Consider the following 23,740-nt stretch of genomic DNA (forward strand, 5'->3'; position numbering starts at 1 on the left):
GTATTGATTCTAAGTCAGAAGGTAAGGATTTAAAAAAAATAAAAATAAAGATTCCTTCTAGCTGAGTCTTAGAAATATAGATTCTTTACTGATCATTAACAGCATCTAATATGCTTTCAGTCTAAGGCAATACATGATCTGGCTGATTATTAAAATGTGATAATACTAATAAAGCACTTTGCAAATCTTAAAATAATCTATAGCATGATTATTTTTAAAACCATTCTTTGCTTCCAATTCACTTATGTAGTCTGAAATGATTAAGTAATTAATATGGAATTATTCCTAAATTAACATGACTGATCAAACTAGTTCTGGCTGTAGAAAAGCTTCATCATCTTTTATACTTCATTAAAACTTAAAATCACCCAATCTGAAATCATCTTCCTGAATTTTGAAAACATCTAATTAATCTTCCCCTCCTTAATTATTACCATCCTATTTTTGCTTCAGGCAGTGGTTTTTCTTACCTTTGAAGTGGTTATTCTTTCATGGAATATTTGTTTTTGTAATTTTATCATCATTTCTTGACTCTTATTTTTTAAGTCAGTTACATCACCTGTATCTCTTTGCATCATATCAAGATTTTTTTTTCATTTTCCTGGATTCTGTGAATTTTCAGAATTATCCAATTGCAAGGTTTGCCAGGACTAGCAACTGCTCTCTATCATAGATGTCAATTCCTGGAATAAGGGACTTGTTTTGGAATAAGTACTCTATAATAGGTGCTTAATAAATTCTTAATGAATGAATAGGATAGCCATGGCTGCCAATTCCATGGCAGTGGACCCTTTGCTAAAGGATGACATTTTTAACATATGATATGTCAAGTGTTGTTCACAAGTTTGTTCCCTTAAATACATAGTCCTAGAAAGACTGGGGGGGGGGAGTTACCATTTTGAAAGAGGGAATTTGGAATATGAACAGCTGCAGCTTTTCCCAGCAGCTATGGAAATTCCAGCTGCTGAAGGGTAACAAATAGACTTGCATACTGCCTGCTTTTATACCCCTTTTACTCTAACCTATTCAATATAAAATGCACCTCTATTGATAAATATTCTTTTCAATTTGGTCCAACTATTTATTTTATTTTTATTTTTTTTTGCAAATATGGAGCCCTCCATGAGAAAATACCAAAGGATGGATGTGCTCTAAGAGTGTGATAAGAGTATCCTAATATAGAATGTCTGGTTCTCAGTCTCCAGTTATTTTTAAGGATGCTATTCCTATACAAAAAAAATTTTTTGATCATTTTTTGTTCCTTTGAGAGATGATGTTGGCTTTTGTTGTTGTCAAAGTAAGAGTGCAATCCATGTGCATTCTTCTGGGGTCTTCTGTTTGAATAGAGATCTAGGATGACAAGAAGCCTCATTGTATGCTGTCTTTTATTATTGCTTACCTTTTCATTTGTAGTTAAGTGCTAATAAAATAGACAAAACTGTTCTACAATGAATACATGTAAATGTTTTAAACTTTTATTTCTTGACTTCACAATTAAATCTTAAACTCCATGAGGAAAGTCATTGTCCTATCTTCCCCATACCCAATACAGTTTCTTGTGCATAGTTGGTGCTCACTCAGGTCATGTAGCCTAATCCAAGAGTTCTTAACTGTTTTGTGTTATGGTCTCCATTGGCAGTATGGGAAATCTCTCGGAATAATGGTTTTAAATACATGAAACAAAATACATAAGATCAAAAGAAAAACAAATTATATTGGAATATAGTTCTCAAATATATGTAATCTGCACATGGATTATAGATATATATCTACATATAAACTATGTGTATATATATTTTTTTTTTGAGAATGATATTCCATGTATAATCTATGTATATATGGGCAAATGGGTGGCATAGTAGAGAGAGCATTGAGCCTGAAGTCAGGAAGACTCCTCTTTCTGAGTTCACATTTTTGTCTCAGATATTTACTAACTTAGGGTAAATCAATTAACCTTCATTGTCTCAGTTTCCTTATCTTTAAAAATGATATGGAGAAGGAAATGGAAAACTACTCTAGGGTCTTTGGCAAGAAAACCCCAAATGAAAAGCACAAAGAATCAAACACAACTGAAACACAACAAAATGTATATATAGTTCTCCAAATACAAATTGTCTGTATATGTATATAGAGTATATATACTTGAAAAGTATTTAGGAACTATATATATATATATATGCATATATATATATACATAGTTGAATTTTACAGACCATTTATATATATACATATATGTATATACATATATATATAATTATATAAAGTTCAGGGGTTCCAGGCTAAGAACTTTTATCTAGTAGGAAGAACACACTGCCTTAAGAGGAGACAAAGACCCACACTTCAGTTCTTTTGCTATTACCTGCTGTGACATGTATTGCATAATCTTTCTAGATTTTATCCAAAAAAATGGAGATCAAAATATACAGAGTTCCTATCTCTTACCACTTTCACATTTAAGTGATGTTGCCTCCTACTTCAGTCTGCTACAGTCTTTCTCTGTAGAAACCATTATAGGCAATTTCAGATACATATTCTCAGAAGTTTTCTGTATAGGGAGTTCTTGAAAGGGGTTTTTAGATTCCTTGCTATAAAGTAGTGCTAATGACACATTAATATTCTTAGGGTTTTCCCCTTCAGTATGAAGGATTTGATTAGTTGTAAATAAAGTATCAAGTGGCTGTTGCCCTAAGCATTGTGCATAGTAGATGAAGTTTGAGAATTAGAGGGCCAGTGCTTTTTTTTTTTAATTAAATTCTATCTTTTTGTCTTAGTAACAACTCTTAACAGCAAGGGCTAGACATACAGAGTTAAGTGATTTGCCCAGGGTCACTTAGCGAAGAAGTGTTTGAGACCAGATTTGAACCCAGGCCTCCTAACTCCAGCCTGTATTTATTGAGTAATTTTTTGTTGTTTTGTTTTTAGAATCCTTCCTTTCTGTCTTAGAATCAATAGAACCAAGGCAGAAGAACGATACAGGTTAGGCAATTGTGGTTAAGTGACTTTACCAGCATCATATAGGTAGGAAAGTACTCTATCCCCTGAGCTACCTACCTGCGTCTAATATTTATTGTTTATGGTGCCTTTATCTGCTATTAGATTGAAGTAAATGCCCTCATAATAACTGAATAAACTGAAGCAGAAGGGGGAGGAGAGTTAAAAGGAGGAGAGAGAGAGACAGAGACAGAGAGACCGAATAATACTTCATCATCTAAAGTCACTATATATTAAGGTTCTTTCTAAAGCAAATTTGTCCCTGTCTTAACAGGACTTGGGGTATAAATGTATTATTTCAAATTATTATAGTGGTGATAGTTTGCATGTGTGTTCTCCTATGTGTGTATGTGTGTGTATAAAAATTAGCAACTTTGGTAATACAGGTAGCTAATTGGCACAGTAAATAGAACATTGAACTTGGTACCAGGAAGACCTGAGTTTTCAAATGTAGCCTCAGACACTTATCAACTACATTCAAATCATTTAACCTCTGACTGTCTCTGTTTCCTCATCTGTAAAGTAGAGATAATTGTAGCATTTGCTTCCAGGATTGTTGTGAGAATGAAATGAGATATTATTTGTAAAGTGCTTTATAGATCCTAGCTGTTAACTAACTCTGGTTTTATCTAAGATCTTTGATTCCACGGTTCTTGGTCAGGAATCACTCCCAATGACAACATCAGCCCTATAAGAAAAGACAGTCTGCTTCATAATCCACCTTATGATGGGGTTGCCAGAAATGGCTTGTGGCAAAAGTTGAGAACAGTTTATAATCTTAGACTGGTTTATAATGAAGGCTGGGAACTGGACCAGATGCTTTCATTAAGTCTCTACCAACTCTAAAATGCAACAAATATTTGCTGATGAATTGATAAAGAGAAACAACATGCACATTCATTCTTAAAAGGAAGAGTTGGAGGTGAAAAACATTAGTATGAAAGAGGAATCAGCAGCACTCAGTAATGTAATGTTAGATTTTAACAAATAAATATTCACAGGGCCCATCATTTTTCCATGAGCCACTTCTCCTAGTGCCACAGCAAGTGGAAGGAATCTCATGTACTTTCTTATTCATTAGCTTCTACACTTCTACTAGATCAGGTGCCCCTTTCAAGACAATCTTCTTTAAAAGTCATCTTTTCAAAATTATGTAGAAGTCTAGGGTGGTAGGACGAGCTAACTTTGGAAGTGGAATAAGAGGATAGGAGTTTGAATTCAATTTCTTTTGCTCCCAACCTTCATGAATTTAGACAAGGTCTTGTCCAACTCTTTTCCTTAATCCTTATATTTAAGAGGCTATTGTGGTTTTTTTCCCTTTTTCTACTACTTTTCAATTAGATGCTACAAAATTCTTGGATGGTCTACAATGCCCTCAGGAGGTGTCAGGTTATAACTAGGAATAGGCAATATGGGCAACCACTCAGGATGCTACTTTACAGAATAGGTAAAAAGAAGCCATTTTTAATATTGCTTTTTTAAAATGAAAAACTTTCATACCAAAAAAATTCATTCTCCATGGTACACAGCCCATTTCTTTTGTGATAGCTCAAGTTATAAATGTTATAGCAAAGACTCAAAGCACACAAAACACTGGGGTTGAAGGAAGAGAGGGAAGTTGACAGGGGATAAATTCTAACTATTGCCTGAAATATCTAGTTCCTGTTCTGCCTGGTTTATAGACTTTATCCGCTGCCTAAAGTTACCCTTTTACAGACCTCCTAAGTGGTTTTATTCCTGTAGAGAGTTTATCTAAGTTTCTTACATTTTTGGACACGGTCCCAAGGTGACTTATCACTTCATTGTGTTAAGCCTCCCTGAAGGGACAGTAATAGAAGTAGCAAGTTCTGTTGTTCCTAAATTAAGAATATTGTGACACGGGTCCAGCTGAGGGTGATGTCAGACAAGAAAAGTTTTCTTCAGAAGGACATCTACAATATTAGCTTTTCTTTGTAATACTCTTTACTGCCCTAAGGAGATATGTGTGAAAAACACATTTTGCACTAAAGCTTCTGATGTTTCTGTCACATAAATATAGCCTAAACTCTAGAAAGCAACTTTTATGCACATTCCCTTTCTGTTCCAAACAAATATATCATTCCTAATTCTTATAGTTCTGGATATTTTCTTTCTTGGTCCAAACATATCATTTCTTTGGAGTAGGTAGCGAGGTGGTTCAGGGAATAGATCTCTATGCCTGGAGTTTAAAATCTTACCTCAAACTTTTATTAGCTGCATGACCCTTAACCCTTAAGTCACTTATTCTGTTTGCATCAATTTACTCAATTATAAAATAGAGAAAATAGGGGCAACTGTCTCCCAAGTCACTTAACCTCTGTTTACTGTACAAAGCTGTTCTGAGGATCAAATGAGATCATATTTGTAAAAACACTAAGTTGGTGTTCACTCATTTTCAGTCCAGTCCAACTCTTTGTGATCCTATTGCATGTTTCCTTAGCAAAGATACTTGAGTATTTTGCCATTTCTTCTCCAGCTCATTTTACAGATGAGGAAACTGAGGCAGAATCCATTGATTTCCCCAGAGACATATAGCTAGTAGATGTCTGAGGTCAGATTTGGACTCAGGAAAATGGGTCTTCCTGATGCCAGCAAGGTCTGGCGCTTTGTCCACTTTGCCACCTAGATGCCCATTGCTTTCTTATATCTAGGTGCTCTGCACAACAATAAACCGAGCCCTAATTTGTAATGTTAGCTCATTTCTGTAGTGTTAATGCTAACTCTGAAAATTTAACAATATGTTTTCCAAGACCAGCTCAAAATGACTCTGGCCCTTCCTTGCTCTACTTCTCCACAATTGATGTCAGGCCAAATCTAATCAGGAAGTGGCCTCAGAGGTCCTATAGGCATTATACCCCTCTTGTTTGATAGATGAAGAACCTGGGGCCCAGGAAGACAAAAGGACTTTTCCCAAGGTTGCATAGGTAGTAAATTACAGAGAAGAGATTTGGCATCTGACCTCCTTCCTCAATTATAGCCCTCAGTCCATTGCCCCACACTAATTATTGCTAAACAGTTTTGTTCATTGGCATTAAACAAGATTTAGGATATGCGAAAAATTTTATTTTCACAAATTATATAAAATTCATGCTTTTAAATGTAAAGTATAGTCAATTAGAAAACATAAAACAAATTGAATGATAGATAAGGCATTTTGCACATTACACTACAAACCCAGAAGGGATCCTAGAATCATCCATTCCAACTCATTCATTCCATTTAATAGAATAGGAAAGTGACTGTAGACTTTGTGGCTTCTCTGATACTATATAAGACAAAAGAAAAAGTGAAATTAGATTTTAGATCTTCTGTCCTCCACATTTACCAGCACTGGATTATAATCTGGAGTTAAAAAGAAAAGAAATCCATGACCAAATTATTTCTCATTCCCATTTACTTTTACCCCTTTGGTAATGAGCTCACCAAATAAAACATTTCCCATTCAAATCTAGTCATCATCCCTTTCCCCTTCTCCTTCTGGTTTAATCTCTTTCATGTGACTGAGTGAGTTTATATCCACTACCTTGATTACTACCAAAGAGCCTTCTTTGCTTCTCTCTCACTAAAGAACAATTTTTGTGAAGTGTGAGCAGCCCAGATTTTTGGCTCAAATGCTGCTGTGGCCTGAAACTTGAAATTACAGAATCCTTCACAATCCAGCTGCTGTGGAGGCATCAGGAGTGAATATAAAGTATTGGTGCTGAAATAATTCAGTAGATCCATGATTTTATCAATATAGATTCTCTTTCATGGACAAAGATCACAACCTTCCTAGGTGTCACTCTGTGAAATTATTGTCCATATTCTCTAATGTTATCTATAGGTTTTTATAGAAATGGACCCCCATATTGTTTTATTCATTGTTTTTCAAGGGCTCTCTAGTCTCAGTCTCTCTCTTATCACAGTCATTCTGAAAGGATCTGTGATTTCATTAGTTTAGGGAATTCCTAAATATGGGCTTTCTAGCATTGCAAACAAATTACCACTCATCTGTGACTTCGTAGGGAAGTCCTAGAGAACTGCCTAAGGAGTTTATAGGTTAAGTGACTGGCTCAAACTCACACAACCAATAAATGTGAGAGGCAGGATTTGAATTCAGGTCTTCTTGGCTCTAAGATCAGTATTCTCTCCATGATACCACCACTGCCTCCCTTTATGTATGTGCATGTGTCTGATTATAAACTGACTTCATTTTAGAGAATGCTAGCTGGAAAAGCAGATAAAGTGCCAGGACTAGGGTCAGGAAGAACTGAATTTCAAATCCAACCTCAGATACCGACTAGTTGTGGGACCCTAGGCAAGTCATTTAACCTCTGTTTGCCTCAGTTTCCTCAACTATAAAATGAGGATAATAATAGAACCTATTTCTCAGGGTTGAGAAGATTAAATCCTTTCATATTTATAAACTTCTTATCATAACTCCTGGCAATTGTATGTGCTATACAGATGTTATCTATGCATATATGTATCATATGTGTGTGCATATATGTGCACACACACTATATATATATTATATATGTGCCTAGACATAAAATATAAACTTGCACTATGTTTGATTTGTTGGTACAGACAATCTAATCCCTGAAAACTCCCAAGAACAAGATGATATAATACACAAAAAATTAAGTCAAGGTAGAGGTCTAAAATGTAATGACAGACTAAAGGTAGTCTGGTAATATGGTGAGCATGAAGGCTAACTGACCATCTGTGTTCCCCAATGATGTCCATACAACATAGTGAGAACTTGAGGATGACATCTATTACTATGGATGGGTGGATGAACAAAAGAGACTCAGTAGATAGCACAAATGGATTGTGATATCCATTATTGAAGGGACTATCCACATTGGTGAGATCAGAAATTCATTTAAATTTATTTTCCATAAATTTCTTAAACATCAAACCTTTGATTTTTTTTTGGCTTAGGGGAAGTGGATTAAAAAGAAAAAATCACCTATATGGTACAGTGGATAGAGGGATGAATCTGACATCAGGAAGACTTGAGTTTACAAATAACCTTCAATATTTGCTAGCTGGGTGTCCCTGGGCAAGACACAAACTCTGTCTGCCTCTATTTTTTTTTTTGGTATAAAAATTGAGATAGTAATAAAACTACCTCCCAGGGTTGTTGAGAAGATAAAATGAGATCGTGTTAGTAAAGTGCTTTAAAATCCTTAAAGCACTTTATAATGCTCTTCTTATTATTATTTTAAAGAATGCAGATGGCCTTTTACCCTGAGCAAACTTATCAAAAATGCGAATGAATTTTTTAAATGTGTTGACTCTTGCTATGATTTAATGTATTGTTGTTTTTAATGCTATTAATCTATCAAATCTTTCTGAGTAGTCTAACTTTGCTGCTGATAACATTTTATTAATCATTTTCCTCTACAGCATGATTTCTGAAAGATAAGGAAATGGTTTTTTTTGTTGATTAGCATATTAAGGAAGCAGAAATTCCATATTCTATTCCCAGCTATTCTAGAAATTGTAAAGAGACCTTAATTTGTTTAATAGTTTCTCCTATAGAGATTTCCTCATATTCAGTTTTGAGGAAAATTCCACATAGAGCACAAGTTTCAGATAGAGATTTCTAACAATTTGACTTGATCAACAGATATTTCCACAGTGCCTGGCACCTATGAAGGGCTAAATAAATGCTTGTTGACTGACTGATTGATTGATTAATTACAAAGTTGTGGACCTCCTATGCCCCCATTTCATAGATTGTTTCCCCATTGAAAGTTTTTAGTTCATTTAATAAGTATTTTTTAAATACCATGAATAAGGCACAGTGCTAAGCACTGGAAATAGAAAGAAGAATAACAAAATAATTCTTGCCCTCAAAGAAATTGCATTCTATTTGAAGGAAATATATATATATATATATATATATATATATATATATATATATACATATATATATATAGTGGTCAGAAAAATGTGAACAAGAGGTACAAGTGAAGATTCAAATCCAAGCCTTAAACTTGTTGCTTTTGCATCATCTGTAAAATGAGGCCATTAAATTTTGAGACAGAAAGATGGCCTTTAAAGTCCCTTACAATTCTAAATCTAAGATCCTATGAATGCAAGTGAATATAAAGTATATAGAGAATTAACACAAAATAATTGAAGGGTAAAGGAAAGCTAGAGATTCCAGAAGGGTCAATATCCTGGGCAGAGGAGATAATTGCACAAAGGGTAGAGATGAACTGTCCTATCAAGGGAGAGCAGAATCTTCCCTTTCTAAAACTATTTCAAAATTGACAAAGTATATAACTTATGAGGAAATTAGAACTATTTTTAAATCATATTTCACAGTTGCAAAAACTGAGCCTAGGAAATGGGAAAATATTGGCTAATGGTCACACAGTTATTAAAGTAGCTGTGAATATTAATCTTTTTATTTCAAATCTAAATCTTTCCATTATAGAAAAAATTAAATGATGGATTTTATTTTAAGATAAAAATATCTTGTTATTTATTCTCTAGTGCTTCACAGATGAAAAGGATAAAAGGATTGGGATTATTAGGCTGTGATGTCTTTGATATAGGCAATTTCCTCTACCAAAGAAGATTTGCTTATTCTTGGCAATTTTCAGTCTGAGAGCTTCTAGAAAAATAATAAGATAGCAGGCATATGGGAGTATACAGAGAGGACTAGTACTTCTGATTTGGGGGTTTGCCACCCCCTTTTTCAAAGCTATTCATCCATCTTCTCACCTGAAACTCCAAGAAGCTGTAGCATGTACAGCAGCCATATCCCAGTAAAAAACATCTTGACAGATGTACTGAACCACTTAGAGGGTAACCAATGGGATATTTATATCACAACATGTGAAGACTTCCCCCAGCAGAATAGGCAGATGAGAACAATGGCCATGAAGGTGGTTGAAATATACACTGTGGAGGGCTTAGAGCTTGGTCACACACTGAAGATGCCAAGAACATTCACCACATCCCAGGACATCTCCAGTCATCCCGACTTTTGTCTTGCCACTGGACTTGGATGATTCTGGAAGAAAGAGTGAGGCTGATGACTGCCTCACCTAACTCCAATCCACCAGCAAGTCAAGGCATCACCCCATAATGCCATTAGACAAACAACAGATGATAGTGATTTATTTGACCAGAATCACATAGCTGAGACTTTCTGGCTCCCCATAGCCTTGATCCACCAACTATACTGCTTTGTGGATGAATCTGATATGAAAAAAAGGTAATACTTAGTACCACTTCTAATATTATATTAAGTGGGTTACAGTGAGCTATAGAGACAAGGATTACCTATTATTGGCCGTTGAAACCAACCTGGAAATTTAGTAAGATAGTCTCCTTTAAATTTGTTCAGAACCAAAAAGCAGGCATAATTCCGTAAAGAGATTCTAAAGAGTAGGGTTTGTGGTAGGGTAACATATACTCCAAGACATCCGTTGGCTGAGTTTAGAAATCTAGTCCCAATTAGATTCCCTCCAATTGGTTCTGATCATGATGAATGAGTTGCTTAGCTCTACCTCCCATCAGTTTCTCCTTATTACTTCCCAGATTTTTATACTCTATATTTAGGAGATGCAAATATATAGAACTTGATGTGGGAGTTCTTCTGTTTTAACTTTCACTGAGTCTTGGGGTCAACAATTCCCTTTTTTGTAAAATAGGGCTCAAAACACAGATATGTACCATACTGGTTGATATATAGGTCATATTTTCCCCTAAAACCTCAATCAGAGAACCACAACAAAAGCAATAAAGAGGGGAAAAGAGGGGTAGCTAGGTGGCTCAGTAGATGGAGAAACAGGCTTAGAGTTCAGAGGACCTGGATTCAAATCTGGCCTGAGACTTTTTAACTGCATGACTCTGGACAAGTCACTTAACGCTTTTTGCCTAGCCCTTGCTCTTCTGTCTTAAAGTTGTTACTAAGACAGAAAGTAAGGGTTAAAAAAAAGATAATGAAAGCAATAATGCAAAAAATAAATAAAAATTTGTAAATGTCCAAAAATTCTCTCCATAAATTAATTTTTATGATAATTTTTATATTTATTTTAGTGTGTTTTTTCCTGTGAAAAAAGATGTTATTTTAGTAGTACACCTATATCCAAATCCATATGGTATTTTTCTAAGATAGTTTGTCTTTTAGTTAGTAAAAGTCTAAAAGGTATGAAAATAATTTTAAATATTATTCAATTAATTCAGGAAACATAAAATTGTATGGTATTACACAAACCATTGTTTAGGGTGGGGAAAATATTTTTAATTTTGTCTTAAAGGAAATCTGCATGATTCGTGTTCTATGAAAATACCCAGGGAATTAACTGGTAGAACAAATTTACATCTGCACAGAATACATATTTCCTGTCTCCCACAGGAACTACATCAATGTTTAGGATATGAAATGTCCCTTGCTTTCATTATTGTGCCCAGAAAAAAATGTCCCTCATTGCTAATTATTTAACAAGAAAGGAAATATATGTCCCTAAAGGGGATGTCCCAGCTTCCCTCTTAGCTCTCTTAGCTATATGTTACCTAAAAGAAGGGCATATATATATCAATACTGGGAGCAATTAAAATGACTTTTATTGTGATTATTTGTATTTAATAATAAAAAAGGGTAAAATCTGACAAAAATGTGTCAGGGTCACAACAAGCAATTTTACTGATTTATTTCAGAAACTGAGTAAAAATGTTGAAATCAGAACTATCTCAGTGAAAATCCAGGTTAAAATAAAAAGGTCTAGAGACCTTTAGAAATTTAACAAAGCAGTTGTGGACTATTTATCATTAAGTCTGGAAAACTGAATATTCATAAGTATTTGGAATAATTGGGAAGTGGAAAATTAGCCCGTTTTTCTTATGGAAGATGTTTCATATTCTGAGGCTTTTCAAAAAGGTAAATATTACTAAACATGAATTTCATTTAGATCAACATATTGCCTTTATTCTTCCTCTCCTCTTCCTCTAAGATAGCAAAGATCTGCTATTTCTACAGAATACTGATAAAGATTGCAGTGTCTAAATCCAAGGCTCCCTTTATCCTATCAACAGCATTGGTACAGCACTTTTTCTTAGGGAGAGTTCTTGGTCTCCTTACATCCTACTTTGCCAACCTGCCATATTTGGTATGCATTGTGTATCACTAATGCCTTTCAGGATCCTGAATATGTACACTCATCCTGTGTAGAGATAAATGGTCAACCACACTCATTATATTCTTTCCATATTCTTCCCCAAAACAGGAAACTGACCAAAGAAAGCCTTGTTTTAATAGTAGAGAGAGAAATTCTATGTTAATTCTAAGAGTTGTTTCTCTAGCATTTGATCTCCAGTAATCGTGCATGTTCTCAAGCATGAATGCCAGAAGTAATGAACAAAACCAAAAGCACAATTTACAAGCTACCATTAATCTTTCCAAAGAACAACTACAATGTTCTGTAAATCAAAGGTCATTGTTTTCTTTTCCACAATATTAGTAATAGTGGGTAGCAGGAAATGTGCATACAAAAATGTCATGGAAATGAATTGTTTTGGGTGAATTTCACTCCTGGTTTGGGATATCAGATCTCTTGACATCACTGTCAGTGAGAAAGTGGCTTATGCGTTGGAAACAAATTTAAGTTTAAAAAGCTAGGATACCTGAGGACTGACTTCCCTAGATTTTGTTTCTCAGATTCTACTATAAAAAAGAAGGGTCATATGTGTTCTGATCCATACATTACAATGAATTAATTTTAATAATTAAAGTTTTGTGAAAAGGGCTTGCTTCTTAATGATCTAATTAAAGTAGTATTGTTGAATTCTTTCATATTAACATTTTTTAAATTACAAACAATAAGATAGAAAAAATCCAGCCTACTAACCAAAATAAAGATAAAACAAACCATCATATTTATATAGAAATTTTCCTAATGAACCCTTTTTTTTCTCTTTTCAAGTTCAGGATAACACAGGGAAGCCCCAAAGCCCAGTCTAAGGCACCTAGAGTTTAGTGGTAGAAGACTGGCTTTTCCAGAAAATGTGGCCAGCAGGGTTTGGCCACCAAGCGGACAAGGAAAATTCCTATGATGCTATTACTGTCAAACAGTTTCCAGAGTGTTAGAGCAGTGCTGCTCTCTGCTTATTGCTTTAAAAGTACAGAAGTTAGAGTAGTTTATTTCACAGGTCAGCAAGCAAAGGAGTAGCCAAGAGTAGGATGGACAGAGTCTATCATCCCTTCTCCCTACATTCAAGTTAGTAAGTATTGCCCCTCTTGCTGTTGCATTTTCTCCAATGTACTTTTGCATTTATTGCAAATTTTTACTTATGGCAAAGATACTTCTTTAGAGTAGAATTAAACCATTGTCTTGTGATAGATAAATGATCTCTCAATGACTGCTTAAGGGTACTGCAAAGTTCACCTGTTCTTAAGTTTATTTCTAAATCTATCCTGAAGAGAGAACGTGTTCCTTTCTATCCCCAGCCTGTGGTGTAGTGGATATAATGTAAGATTTTACATTGGAAAGATGTGGGTTTGAATCCTGTTTTTGCTAACTTAATATGTGACCCTTGGCAAGTCATTTAAATCTCTGAGTCTTTCCTTATCTAGAAAGTGGAGATAATAATAGTACCTACATGTTTTGTGAGGATTAAATGAGAATATATAGACAGGGCAGCTAAGTGGCTCAGTAGTAGGAGAGCCAGGCTTGGAGATAGGAGATGTTGGGTTCAATTCCTAGCTCTTACTGGACAATCACTTAACCCTCAATGTCTAACCCATATCACTCCTCTGCTTTGGGGTCAAAACTTAATATCAATTCTAAGTAAGGGTTTATAAAAAATGTTTTCAATTTTAAAAAGAATGTATAGACAGAATTGTGAAAACCCTAAAGTATTATGTAAATGCCAGTTATTATCCTGTTCTTACCTTTTCCATTTGATCTTAAAATGATATAATCCTCATCTCCTTGTATACTTAATGTTCTACAGTCTAGTGTACAAAAGAAATTTTTGTCATTGAAGAAAAGTATTAGGAGGCACATTTAACTTTTGTAGGCTCGGTGAAAACACGACACCAAGGGCAGAGAGGACAGGGGGGATGATATGCACCTCATCCTAGTCCATTGTGATTTTGATCCCCTCTGCTAGGTCTCTGGAGTCAAAGCTTTTTGTTCCCCGTAGTTTGGAAATTTTGAACAGTGGATTGCTAGTAAACTTTTTTGAATCAATATTATGTATCAGTGATTGTGGTCTACAATAGAATCTGTGAAAATAACCTAATTTCAGTATAGTTGAATTCTCTGTGATGTTCATTATTATTTGTTAATAATGCAAATGACCAATATCCATCTCCAATCCCTTATTCTTTATCCTCAAACCATGCTACTATGATTCAAGAGAGGTCCTCACATTCACTCTTTTCATTTTTCCTTGCTCACATTTCGCTTCCTAATTTCCAAACCAAAATAAGTTAAGAAATGATTTCTTTAAAATGAAAAAAAAAGGTAATTCATATGCATTTGGAGTTAAGATATTTAGATTCCAGACCCAAACTCATTGAGGCACCTGCTCTGAATGGCAGATGTCCTCAGGACCCTTCATACTCACTTTGCTTTTCAGCTCATCAGATTTAACATTGGGTAGTTTATAATCAGTAGCATACCTTCCATTCGACAATATGATTACTATATTGCTACTAAAATCAATGATAGCAAAGATTATCATGAGCCATCAGTCTCACCCTACAAGTTCATAAGAACATTGAATTTCATCACATTTTCTGCTTTTCTTCCCTTCATCAATTTTTACCACCTCTAAGTATTAAAAATAAACAGACCTAATATTTTATTCATTAGGAGTTGATAATAAATAATCCACAGTTCAGAAAAACATAGAGAACTGAAAATTGCAAGAGACCTCAGCATTTCTGTAATCTGACCCTTGGGGTCAGTCAAATGGAACTGATAATAATAACACTTACCTCCCAGAGTTGTTGTGAAGATCAAGTGAAATTAAAATGGTAAAGCACATAGCATGGTGCTTGGCACATAGAAAATGTTATATAAATATGAGTTGTTATTTATCATCTGTTCCAAAATTTTCCCAGGAACTCCAGTCCAGGTCACTGACCCATCACATCATATGCATATTCTCTTTTCTCTTTGGGGTCATTTACTCTTCACCAGTCCAACAGTTCCTCCACCATTCTCCATGACCTTTCAGATATCGCTGAGAGCAGCTTAGCCATTATTCCTTCAATACCCAGTGCCACTACTTTAAAAAGCAAAGTGTGATTCAGATGTTTTAACAGAGGTTCTGTCCAAGATTTACTTTATTTGGTAGGATTGGGTCTCGCTGGAGCATTGTTTGCTATATTCTGGTTTTCCATAGTTTCTGATGAATGCAAATGCATTATGGACATTCCAAGTAAGAGGTCCCAAAAAGAGCTGAAGGAAGGAAGCTCCCCATCAGCTTTGATCAGCATCTTCTCTGCAACAGTCAGAGGGCTTCCAAGAGCTCTGAAACTTAAATGTCTTGCTCAGGGGTATGTAGCCAGTATGTATCATTTGAACCCAGGCCAGTTTATGCCTTCCAGGTCAGTTATCTATCCACTGTCAAGCTGCCTCTCCAAGGATAGAAAAATAATGGTAAATGAATAGAGAAATTAGTATACAGAAATTATTTGGTCCTAGATTATATAAAATAGCAACTGTGATATATATGTACATAGATATGGGTCTTATTCCTATGTGTGTTGCATTTATCAACAATTATATTTATAAGCTGATATTCATTTTCAAAGTGTGCATTAATTATGTTTGACAGTTCATGTGCCAGGTCTATGGAAAATACCAAGGGATGTACAATGAAGATCGTAATCATGGTAGCTCTTTGTTGAGGCTAGACTACCACTTGTTACTTGGGGTGACTTTGGGACTCTCAGTATCCTCATCTATAAGATGAGCAGTTACCTGGGTAAGATGACTTCTAAGGTTCCACCCAGTTCTATAATCTGTGACCCTACGACTTCAGTTATTACTAACAGATCATTATGAGAATTCTGAAGATAGACCTGCCTACATGCAACTATCTCCACACGAAACAAACTGAGGGATAATTAGAGTGTAAATTTAGAGAAGAAGCCATCTAGTCTAGCTCCCTGATTTTGTTGATGAGGAAACTGAGGCAATGCATGTTAAGTGTCTTGCTCAAAGTCACACAGTTAGTATGTGTCTGTGAAAATATTTCAACCCAAGTCTTTGGGAGTAGAGAATTAATGCTTTATCTGTAAGGGTTAGGCACTAATTAGGACTTTCTAGCAGTACATGTGATTAAATTCAGAAACAATTTACTAAGGGAAGTTCTGAATATCTGTCAGTTGAAATCTTATTGGTAAACCTCCATTGCTATACAATTTTTGCAGTATCTCACAATGAGACACTGAATGAATTCTATTTAAACAAACATCCTCTTAAAGTTAAAAGCTACTTTATTGTGGATAGCTAATCAGATTGGTTCTTCAGGTTAGTTCTTCTTTCCTGAAGTAGAAGATTGATGAAAAAAAAAAAATCTCTGCTGAGCAGGGGTGGAGTATAAGTAGTAAACATGGAGAAGTTGAATTTCTTACAAAATGCACATATTGTAAGTACCCAAAAGGTCAGCATGAAATTTTTTTATGGCAAGCCTTACCATCCACTCCCTCCTACACACTGCAAATTCACCCAGCTTTGCAGCTTTCATAAGCCCCCATTGTAATATCGCATGGCTTAGGGAGAGAGCATTTGTTTTGTAATTTTTAGACCCTCAAGTAAAATTTAATCTACATACCCATGATTCAGTGAGAGAGGGGCATGATCTGGTTCACAGTTTCTTTACTGGCTAAGAGTGTTGGAAAGACCACTTAGGGAATGGCATTTGTGATTTGGATTCTAAATATGACAAAAAATTATTGCTTGGAATTTTGCTGTGGTGACAATAAAAGTTTTAGTTAAACATTGAGGTCAAGACATTTTAAAAAAATGTCCCACAAATCCTCTAATATCCATCCAGCCTACTTCTGCACCTTTCTTTTTTCTCCCTTAAAAAGGAGATGAATAAACTTTTAGAATCTATTAGAAACACAAGAAGAAATGTTCTCTGCAGGGTTTGGGGAGTTTTTTGGAAATGAAGAGGAGGAAGAGGTTTTGGGGTTTTTTTCATAGTAAAATCTCTTTTGTATCCTCTGTGCCTGGATTTAAAGCCCTCAGTAGAATCCTGTCAAGGATTGAATATGTAATATGCATAACTGGGTAGTCTCTTAATTGTGTAACAGTCACCACTGGAACAGATTTCCTGAATTATTAGAACCTGAAGAAGCCATGAATTCCAGAGTAGTCTTTCCAGCTTAGGGTACAATTTTAGACAAAGGAGTCAGAAATAGGGATGTGATGAATGGATAAAGGTGGGGTCCAAATGAGTGTACCTGGGGGAAAAGGTAGAAAACATAAAGGCAAAGAGAAGAGAAGACCTCCAAGGCAAGTCACTGGCAACTTCAGAGTATCAGGAGGTGAAGCTCTGAATACTGGGTCTACTGACTAATTGATTGCCATAATTTGGATGAGAAGTAAATAAGAGCTAGACCTACATCACCCTAATGATAATGGAGAACACAGAGACACATTTAGAAAAATGGCAAAAACAAAGATGCTTTAACAATGCTCAGTGCATAGGAGTCCCTCGACAAGTATTCACTGATTACATGATGAATTAGTTGATTTGATAACAGATTGTCTATTTGAAGTAAAGGACTGGAAAGAATTGAAAATGACTTCCAGGTTTCTTGCTTGGGAGATCTATAATATGGTTATGCGTCCCTCTTTTCTGACCAGTTGAATATGGGGAAGAATGAAAGGGGTAGATGAGTTACTTTGTTTTAGTCACACTTAATTTGTTTTGGCATTGAGGCAAATTATACCCTAAAAGGGAATGTATCACAGTAAAAAGATTTTAGGACTGGGAGGTCTCTTGGGTTTTAGTCCAATATCTACCACTTATGAGCTCTGTGGCCTTGAACAAATCATTTAACCTCTTTGGTCCTCAATTTCCTTATCTATAAAATGAGGAATTTAGAACAAATGACCACTACAGTCCCATCCAGCTTTTAGATTCTATTTATATTGGGCTCTAGGAAATATTCCAGGCCATGGTAACTGCATAATCATCATGGAGTAGGGGCATTAAAGATTGCCTTTAAAATTGTTATTGTTGTTGATATAATCACCATCATTATGCAGGCTTGGAATCCTGCCAATAAATGCTAATGCCCTTAGAGACAGACTTTTTGTGTTCAAACTGTAAGATTTCATGAAATTATTCTCAAAGACATCTAGCCATTAATAGATCATATGCTGACTTTAAAACTGCAAATATACTGTGAATAAACACTTGGTACTGTACAAGAGTAAATAATTGCAGTTCATTTCCCCTCTTGATCTTTTGCCCAAATCTGAGTTCAAAGTTTGTGGTTTTCCTTTTTTATTGCTCTTGCCTCCTAACTGGTTGTTTGCTCTTTAAGATGGAGCAGAATTTCTGTTCCAAATTTGGTTCTAACATTTCCATTCCATTTCTTTACAACCAGAGTGAAAAAGCCCATTCCTTCAAACCGGACGAGGGCAATCTCCTTGGGCTTCACTTAAAGCAATAATCTCCTTTAAGAGTCTAGCTAAAAGCCACATGCTCAGAATCCTTGAACACTGATGGTTGTCAAAGACATCCAACCAGTGTGGCCTCTCTTCGTTTTATAGCCCATCTGTAAGCAATAGGATCAGATGACTCAGAGTTGCAGCTAGTAAGCAGCTTTGCTGCACCCTCTACTTTCTCATCAGTCAAATTTTCCTCTTTTCTTGCCTACAAGTCGGTTTCTTTCTGGTTCGGTCTTTAGGTGCCCCTATGTTTTTTACTTCTTACTATGAAATCTCCACATAGGATTCAGGAAATAAGTGAAATTGCATTTAATTTCCCTACCACTTACTATTCCTAGGGAAATTATACTTTTAGTGAGAATATCACAGAAACTTTTGAAGTACCTAAAATCAATTAAGTAGGCCAGCTAAGTGGCTCAGTGTATTGAGAACCAGAACCAGAGATGGGAGGTCCTGAGTTCAAATATGGCCTCAGACTCTTCCTAGCTGTGTGACCCTGGGCGAGTCACTTAACTTCCCCATTGCCTAGCCTTTACTGCTCTTCTTCCTTAGAACCAATATACATTATTGCTTCTAAGATAAAAGATAATCTTTTTTTTTAAAAAATCAATTGATTGCTTCCCCTGATTAATCAAATACATGGAAACAAGGCATTTCTTTCCATGAAATAATATTATAATTGTGATCATATGAATTCTCCTAACCATCTCTTCCCCAGAATGAATATATTTCGTCTATGGGAGTCTAAATTAGCAACACAGAAGTTAGACATTGGAAGCTTGTTCTAAACCTGTTTTTGGAAAGAGTTTCCTGACAGCCAAATGTCCTCTAGCTGAAGAATATGGACCAAAAGTAGATTTTATTTTTCAAAAGTAGAGTTTTGATAAAAATAATTCCATTGATTCAAATAGCATGTGGAATGTGGAAAAGCCTAATTTCACTAATACCAAAATAAGAGGAAAGCCCAGTGAGAAATTATTTAGGATGATTGGCTTAATTAAGCAATTGGATATAGAATAAAAACTGATCCAAACTCCAACAGGTGCAAAAGTCACTCAAATTCCTTCTTTCTCTTCTCACATTAGCAAGGTTGAGGGACGTGTTTATCCTTTTGTAAGAATGATTCTAAAGCACAGTTAGTGTTGATTTGCTATTTCTTCTCCTCCTCTGTATCCCTTGCCCTCTCTCAGCAACAACTCTCCCATTGCTAACTTTCTAGCACTCCTTTGCTATTCCCTCGTTTCACCTTTTTCATTTTCTCATAATATTGTTTGAAAGCAGAAAAAAGGTGCAATGCAGATAAGATAGTTAAGCTTTATTCCAGTTTTCAAATGTTTCGAAACCTGCAAAAATCCACATGTTCCACTTGAATTGGATGTGCTATTCTATGATAATCTAGCAAAATAGAGCATATAAATTGCTTTGTGAATTATTATCAGAGCTGCTGCTAGGGTGCATTAACTGAGGCACTCAATATAGAGGATGCTGGCAACACTTCAAAGTTTTGGGGGTTTTTTTCCCAGCCACCAGGATTATCTGTTCTCCTTCTCCCCCACAATGGTCTTGAGCCTGTATCCTCTGGTCTTTGTGTGCCAGCCTGACACAGAGAGGTCACACATGCCCACAATACCCACACCCAGAGGACCCCTTTTATGCCACTTTTCCAGGATACACATGGCTTTATTTTCCGCAGTTTACAAAAAAAATCCTGCTTAAAGCTCTGGTCATTTTCAGAAAGAATCAGGCAGTATCCCCCTCTTTCTGCCTTGGTTATGTTTCAGAAGCAGCACTTATCTTCCTACAGACGTCACAAGAATGCAAGTGTTAGGTATCATTTCCCTCACATGCCAAGTTATGTTCAAACTTGCAGAGATTTATTTCATTCATTTAATATTTGTTTAATAAACAGACCCATAGCAAAGGAGGGGAACATATTCGTGCAATGAAGTAAGACTTAAATGCTGCTTAGTAACTCTGTCCTTACTGAACTGAATGGTAGGAAACAAAGAACTTCTGCAGTCAGGAAGTGCATTGTAGACAGCAAACAGAAGTCGGGAGTGTTTAAAAGCTTTAGGCCAAACAAATGAGCGTGCTGACCAACTGCTGCTCTGAACCGGTGAAGACATTTCCTCTTCTTGTGTCCCTGTTAGAAATGAAAGAGCTTTTATTTGCATTAGCATTATAATCATTCATATCTAGTTCTTGACACACCCAGAAGGTTATAGAACAACAAATTCCCCAGTGTAAATACAGACTATAGTGAAAGAGATCTTAGGTTGGATGATGCTCTGTAGAAAACAAGATTTCGACAAATAAAAGAGATAAAAAATGAAATGAATCCGTTTTTAGTTTTTAATTTTTTTTATTATGATAAATGGGGTTTTTTCAGATTAAGTGTGATAGAGACCAGCTCTATCAAATAATTGAAGGGACCCACCCCAGAATGGTGGGGGAGGAGATGAGAAAATAAGTTTTTTAATATTTGTTTTCTGACATTTTGCAATCCAGGTTTTCTCTCCCTGTCACCTTTCTCCTCTCACCAGAAGGCAAGTAATATGATATAGGTTATACATATTATCATACAATAAATATTTCCATGTTCACCCTGTTGGGAAAGAAGACAGATATTGTTTACACTAGAAAAAAAATCATGGAGGAAATAAAGTAAAGAATGGTGGTAGTTTGGGATTTTTTGGTTTTTTTTTGGAAGGTCTGGAGTCAATACTCTGTATATGAGTATAAGATGGTTTTTACATATGTGCCCCTGAATAATTAGAATAAATTGTGTCCTATGCATACAGCCTAGTTCCTTCACTCTCAATTCTCTTATTATTTTCTCTTCATTGGCCCATTACAGAAAATCTGGCCCCCACTTAGCCTATTTTTATACCGTTAGCCACTCTGTTTCTTCATATCAATTTGATGACACTCACCAACAGTAAGTGTCACCAAATTGACACCAGATGCCTGGGGAAAGGGAGGGAGAGCAGAGACAAAAAGTAGGCAGCAGGCTTTGTACCCAGCCAAGCCTGATGAGCTACTTAATAACTGCTTTTGATGATCATCACACTGGCATAACTACTCTAAGCTGATAAAGAGGTTTGCGATCCTGTAGCCTAGAACTAACTATTCCTGGCTCTGATGGCCTTAGACTCCCTGAAAAGGGGGGCTCTCTGCCCTGGACCCTGAGAGAGAAAAATGGTCAAGAAGTCAGAAGTGCCGAGTTTCAGGAATTTGGAAAAGAACTAAAACCTGAGAATAGAGGTCACAGCTATTGTTAGTAGAGAAATAGGATTGAAATCTTCAAAGTATGGGTGTCGCGTGGGAATCAGTGTTTCCATTCAGGTTGTAGCAAGGAGAGTCAAAAATCTGAGAACTGTGGCAGTTACCTTTAAAGCCTTGAAAATAATCAGTGAAAGTCGCTTTCATTCGGGATCGCTGTTATGATGCATCATCCAATAACGGCATCCCAGGCTTCCGAGCTCCAGTAGCTTTTGGATGTTTGGCCATTGTGTGCACGATGGTGATGAGGTCTAATGCCATTTCACTCGCCAGGGACGAGCTAATTCTGTTTGCCAGCGTCCACACTCAGCCTCATTAGCAAACAGAGTGGGCAGCCAGACGCAGTGTGGTTTGAAGGATACCAAAATGTCTCCCTGTCGGAGGGCCAGAAATTCCCATTAGTCATTCCTTTGAGTTAAAACACAGGTACAGAAAACTCCTTTTAAAATGTGAGGACCATATATACATAATTACATATTTTATTATTAAATATACATTATTTCAATATTTATGTTACATGTAATAAAATGTGGTTTCATATAAAATCTATAAATATACAATATGATACAATTACAATATAATATATAAAACACATACTATCTATAATATAGTAAAATATATTAGATATATTTATATTAGATATATTTATAAACATACATCTATGTTTATATGTATAAAGAGATGAGAGATTGTGAGTGTTTAGGAGAGCAACATATTAAAAACAATAATAATTACAATAGTATGAATCATTCTCATTTATACAGTTCTTGAAGATTTATAATAAATTTTACTTATAATAATTTATAATAAATTATTTATTAAATTTATAATAAATAAATTTAGGGGGCAATTGAGAGCCAGACTTAGAGATGGGAAGTCCTGGGTCCAAATCTGGTCTTTACATATTTCCTAGCTGTGTGACCTTAGGCAAATCATTTAGCCCCCATTGCCTAGCCTTTACTGTTCTTCTGCTTTGAAACCAATACACAGTATTGATTCTAAAACAGAAAGTAAGGGTTTTTGTTTTTGTTTTTAAGAATTTTTATAGGACCATAGATTGAGAGCTGAAAAGGACCTTAGAGGTGACCAAGTCCACCCCCATTACCCATTTAGAGATTAAAAATAAATCCCTGAGGCTTAGAAAGGCTAAATGACTAGCTGATAATTACCAGCTAGTAAAAGCCCTGGGTGGGAGCTGGGGCTCCTTCCCTCTAAACTGAACAGACTATCCACTATACCATCCTGCCTCTCTTTTTCATCATAGCAGCCCTGTGAAGTATAAATTGGCAATTAGGGGTAAAGGTCGGGGGGGGGGGGGAGGCAAGGACTCTTCTAACTTCTTGATGCCCAAATTACTTTAGATGATTATTTCAGATTGGTCTCCATTCATTTATCAGATTAGTTCATGCCTATCTAGCCAACGGTGCACAGCTTTTAAGGAACACAACATGGGGAAAGGTGAGATTTGATCATGAGAAAATGAGAAGCCAGAGCTCTAGAACAAGAAGAGTCCGGGGTGGGCTGGTGTAGTGAAGGAGCTTGGACAGCCAGTGTTAACGATTCAAAGATCTAGGGGATAAGGCAGCAACGAGGGACATCAGACAGAAAGTGACTGTGCTAAAGGCAAATGTCACAGATTAATTTTGCTGTGGGATGGCCCCAATCATTAGGTCTTAGTGGGAGCATAAATCAAACAATAAACATTTATTAGGTGCCTGCTATGTGCCAGACACTGGTAAGCACTGTATCAGCAGTAGATAATGAACTGAGGCTTGGGAAACAACCCCAACCTTTTTTGA

General features: G+C 35.8%; 1 protein-coding gene and 1 long non-coding RNA gene across 4 annotated transcripts in view; one reads left to right on the plus strand and one right to left on the minus strand.

Moving 5' to 3' along the window:
• CAV1 (caveolin 1) overlaps nucleotides 1-23,740 on the plus strand; it is a 44,640-nt gene that overhangs the window by 9,338 nt on the left and 11,562 nt on the right. The window lies entirely within an intron of this gene.
• LOC103105055 (uncharacterized) lies at nucleotides 20,533-22,311 on the minus strand. Its single transcript, XR_472982.3, has 2 exons — nucleotides 22,049-22,311; nucleotides 20,533-20,802 (listed from the first exon to the last, which is right to left on the minus strand). It is a non-coding gene; the product is annotated as an uncharacterized LOC103105055 (long non-coding RNA).

This window comes from Monodelphis domestica, chromosome 5, assembly GCF_027887165.1.
Source record: "Monodelphis domestica isolate mMonDom1 chromosome 5, mMonDom1.pri, whole genome shotgun sequence".
Classification (NCBI taxonomy): Eukaryota; Metazoa; Chordata; class Mammalia; order Didelphimorphia; family Didelphidae; genus Monodelphis; species Monodelphis domestica.